The sequence below is a fragment of the Lactuca saligna genome, chromosome 4 (genome assembly GCF_052625555.1).
Source record: "Lactuca saligna cultivar CGN05327 chromosome 4, ASM5262555v1, whole genome shotgun sequence".
Taxonomy (NCBI): Eukaryota; Viridiplantae; Streptophyta; class Magnoliopsida; order Asterales; family Asteraceae; genus Lactuca; species Lactuca saligna.
In genome coordinates, this window is record NC_136420.1 from 160,994,633 (window position 1) to 161,000,213 (window position 5,581).

The following is a 5,581-nucleotide window of genomic DNA, read 5'->3' on the forward strand; positions in this document are numbered from 1 at the left end:
TTGCTAGATTTGGTTCTAGGGCATTATCAAGGAATTAATTTAACCATATGGACGAATTGATGAGTTTACGGCTGTAAAATAAGTGTTTACGGCCGTAAAATCTCACCCATAACATTCTTAATTCCTTTGAAGGTCAATGATTAATCACAATTGATTCTACTCAATTTTACAAGCCAAAGGGTGAGTTTAGGGCATCAAACAACCCATTTATAGGAGTTTAGAGCCCAGGAACCTATTCCTGGAGGGTTTACGGCCGTGAACTGCTTATGTAGTTGTTTTCATCAAGTTTATGGTCCCTAACTTGTTTGTGGTTGGTTCTAGACTTTATTCCAGGGCTTATGAGGTGTGTAAGTTGCATTTTAACACCCAAAAAGGAGTTTACTCCCCATGAAATGGTGTTTACAGCCCAAGCTTGTTCTTCGGCAGTAAACTCATGTTTACTCCCCAAATGTTGAATTTAAGGTGTCGTAAGTCCAATCCAATAAGTCCTTAAGTCATATCTAAGATCCAATGGTGATTTGGAAGGGTTTTGAGGCTCAAAAACACCATTTATATGTGTTCACGGCCTAAGAGTTTTCCAGGGCCGTAAACACATGTTTGAGGTCCTAAATCATGATTTGAAATCGAATTTGAAGGCTATGTATGATGTACAAGAAGCTAGGATGGTTACCTTGGTGTTTTAAAGCTTGAAATGGGTGATTTTTGGATCAAATTCTTCAGTTGAGGAGAGAGCTTAGAGAGAGAGAGTGAAAAGGCTCCAAATGAGTCTTAGTTCACTTTAAATACGGTTTGAATTTGATACACAGTGGAATTCTACCCGATACTGATGTTAACCAAGGCTTTTGGTCACACCTGATTAAGTTGTCGTCACCCGATATGGTCGAAACTAAAATTTTTCTAATCACTAGTTTGGGGTGTTTTCACATGTTTCCAACATGTTTGGATACTTACAAAGTCAGATAAAATTCTTAAGTGAATTGACCTAATCCAAAAACAAAATCGAAATTATTCGCTAAAGACGAGTTTTACGGACGAACGGGTTGCGGCGATGGAAAAACTTCGGGTTGTCACAATTTCCATTGTAAATGGATTAGCATAAACATTACACCATCTAAAACATGTTTTCAAGTAGCAAAACAGTTTAGGGTAATGTTTCTAGTCTAATTCCAGCAACAAAAGTCGAAAAGCTACTGTTAGGGCCTCCTCCTCGTCGAGTACATGAACCTACTCGACGAGTAGGATGAATATTCACTTGGACTCGTTGAGTCCCCCCATGGACTTGGTGAGTTCACTGATCAGACAGTAAGCAGTTTTGATTTTTAACACAATTTTGCACAAATAACAAATAAACAAGCCTAGGCTCTGATACCACTAATGGGTTTTGAACATTCTAACACTTCCTAAGTGTACAGGTAACCCTAATAACCTTGGATCTATGTTTGTCTAATTATCATGCAAAGTTTAATTCCAAGGTTATATTCCTATCTAGCATACACGGGGAACATTTTTTGTAACGACCAAAAATTTCAACATAATTTAAACTTTTCAAAACAATTTGTTTTAATAAGATTATTACAAAAAGGTTTTCAATACATTATTTATCAGAGTGTTCCCAGGTCCATTTCATAAAACATAAACGCGAGGAACGGTACGATCACGTCTTTGCCTTGCCACAATCTCCTGAAGAACCTGAAAAAAATTAAACAACAACTATAAGCCTGAAAGCTTAGTGAGATACCCCCAAAATACCAACCACATATACGCCCTTCCAGGCCACGACCTTCCGGTCCAAAACATATTGCCTTCCGACCCATAACATATTGCCTTCCGGCCCATAACATAAAAACATACATAACATAACAGAACATAGAACAGCCATGCATATTGGGTCAAACTCCAGTCCAAACAACCATGTGTACATAACATTTAATCATATAACAGTTCACAGTCAACAAATCGATCAAACAGATCACATAACATATCATCACCCTAATCAGGATACCAACCTAACCGATCATGAGCATAATATCACCCTACGTCTCAGCCAAAATACTACTTACACACATACACCTTTCCAGGCCATGACCTTCCGGTCCACATAACATAGAATGCCTTCCGGGCCATAACATAATGCCTTTTGGCGCATATCATAATGCCTTCCGGCCCATATCAAGCACTACCATAACAAACAACTACCCGGATTTCCATCCGGTAAAGGGTCGGCCTTGGTGCCGTAGACCCTGTCGATATAGTGAGCAAAACTCACCTCGCGATTGTCGATACTCTGAACTGAAGAAGCTGACTCTCAAATCACCAACTCACCGCAAATCCCGAACTAACCACCATCTCAAAAATAAACATAATGTCAATCATACTTCCACTTATCGAGCCATGACCAAAATCCCAATCTCACACAAAGTCCAACATTGGCCTAATTAATCAAATTGGGCCCACCTCACCAAATGGGCCTAGATCCAATATCCATAATATTAATTGGGACCAAAATACTCTGTTCATACTTTCCAGACTTGCCCAAACACCAACAACCCACAAATGGCCCAACACAAAAGCCCAAAAGAAAGTCCACATGAGGAGTACGCTGGGCGTACTCTCCTTGGTACGCTGGGCGTACTGCCATGATCACCAAAAGAAAACGGGGCATTGGCCCGCTACGCGGGGCATAACTGTGAGATCCATAAAGCCTTTCTAACCTTTTAATGGCTTAAGCTCTTAAGCCCAAATTTCAGATCTAAAGGTCAAATATGATTAGAATTCATAAAGTTTCAGACTTTATCACTTGGGACGTCCTTAGGCCCTTAATCCAAGTTCTTAACCCATTAAGACCTATATATCTCATACATGGAATAGCTACAACCCTTGGGACCTCATTTTTATCACTCAAGACCTCTCCAAAGGTCTGAAAGGACATATAATCTTGACTAAATCGAACTATACCATAAGGGGGGGACTTTTGGGACAAGAATGGTGACAAAGCTTCAAGATACATAGATCTATGCAATATGAAGGTCAAGCATGAAACTTTACACCTCAAACAAGCCCCAAAGGGTGATATTTCTTTAGATCTACAAGCTCCACATGTTCTTCTTCTTCTTTGACAACTTCCCTTTTCTCCATCAAGCCTTTCTTTTGCCAACACAAGCTTTTCAAGATCAAACACACCCAAATATGAGAGGATACGAGATCTAGGGTTTCTCTGAGGTTGAAGATGAGCATAAGGAGGCTAAGGGGTGAACCAACATGCTCCTTATATAGTGGCTGACCCTAAAAATAGGGTTTGGGGTTTCTGAGAGTACGCTGGGCGTACCTCCCTGGTATGCTGGGTGTACTCACCCGGCTACCCGCAACCATTCGTCCCATTACGCTGGGCGTATGTCCAGCTTACGTTGGGCATACCCAGCCACCTTCCAAAACCAAAAGAATGCATGCATGCCATGCATGCGTGGGACCATTTCCCTCTTATCCCACAAAGAACTATAAAAAATGATCAACTTCGAAGCACCGCAACTCCTCTAATCTAAACCTACTCTCAAATGACTTTACATTCATACGAGGGTGATGAGAAGCCCAATAATTCTAACACATACACCTGTTCAAAACCTTCTCGGTTGAAGCTCATTTCTCGAAAGCGACCAAAATTACCCTTCCTCTTAAATTTCAGGGACTTATAATTGAACACTCGAAGAATGGGGTGATACATTTTTAACTTGAATGAAAGATATAATAACTTACCTTGTTGTTGATTATGATCCTTGAAACCTTGTGAGCCTAGGAGCCCAAGTATGATGCCTCAAATGCTTCACACAGCACCAAATGCAAAGGAGTAAACTTTGAGAGAATCTTACACTTGCAAAATCAGCTCTAGCCCTCTTGTTTCTTAGTGTAGCTGATTTTGGTGGAGAATGGATTCCTTATATAGTGTTGATACATCTAGGAGTACACCATGTAAACCCTAATGTGTCACGACTCTTCATTTCCATGACCCATGGGTTTCTAATTCCCATGGAGCATCCTATGGGTTTAGGCCAACTTGATAATCCATGGAGCCTCTTAGCCCACTATACAAGTTATGTATGATTTACATAATCAACCCATATATTTAATTAGTTATCTTTTGATCACCTAATTAATTCTAAATTAATTCTTGATCAAACTAATAAAACAATACTAATAATATATTAGTACTTATAATATATTAATAAACCACAAGTGTGATTTTGCTCATTTCGTCTATCTAATTTCATGGTGCCATGCAACCCAAATGGACCATCACGGGTTGGGTCTAGTACGTACCAGAAATAGTTATGGACTTAGACACCTTATCCAATATTCTTTTGGTGAAACAGTTTCTAAAATGGCAACCTAGGTTCATATCTCCAAAGGAATAGCATAAATCAGGATATATAGGACTCTCTGGACATCTTAAGGTCCAAATCTGTAACAACCCGAAATTTCTGCATCATTTTAATATAACTTTTTCGCGCAACCGATCGTCGTTCTGATTTCCAATTTCCGATTTCTCCGTTTAATTAAGTCATTAATTAGTACGCATTTAAAATGACTTAATGGGTGTCTTAACACATTTAGAAATCATTTTAACACTCAACTCTAGTGATCGGAATAATTCTAAAATTTACCGTATCGGGTTACGGTAACTCAATCGGGTACGACCAAAAACCCCATCTAACGCCGGTATCGGGTAAAATTCCTCCGTGTCCAAAACTTAGACACTATATAAACGTGTTTAGGACTTCATTTGAAGCCTTTGGTCAAATTATCACTAAACATTACCAACCTCTCTCCTCAAGCTACAATTAAGGTCCAAATCACAAGTTTAAGGCTTCAAATCTTTAAGGTAACCTCCCTAACATGTTATTCAACACCTTTAGCCTTCAAATTGATGAATTAATTGAGTTTTAGGGCCAAGAACATGAGTTTACAGCCAAGGAACAAGCTTGGGCCGTAAACTCCATTTAATGGGGTTTTAAGCCCTTAAACTCCCTCCTAAACTCAATTGGAGTTTAGATATGGCTATGGGACTTCAAGATATGGACTTAGAACATTTAAAACTATGATTTTGAGCCAATTAAAGGAGTTTACGGCCAAGGCATAAGCTTAGGCCGTAAACTCAAGTAAAAGGGGTTTTTCATGCCCTATAACCCTTCCAAATCACTCCTATGGCTTATATATGAATTGTAGGACCTTGGTTTTAGCATTTGGACACCTGAGACATGAATTTTGTGGGACTTATGTGAGTTTACGGCCAAGGATAGTGCTTGGGCCGTAAACTCCCCAAAATGTGACATAAATTCAATTCTAAGGTGTTAGAAAGCCATCCAACACCACCAAAAGACTTGGAATAAATCAAGGGACCAACCAAAAATGCTGTAAGGGTCTAAAACACATCATTTGTGGGACTTATAAGGGTTTACGGCCAAGGCTTGTTCTTGGGCCGTAAACTCCAAAACTTTTGGTGTTAGAATGCAAACTAAACACCCCTAAAGCCTTTAGATGAATTTTAGAAGCCCTTCTATACAAGTTTTAGACCTTGAAACACTTTGTA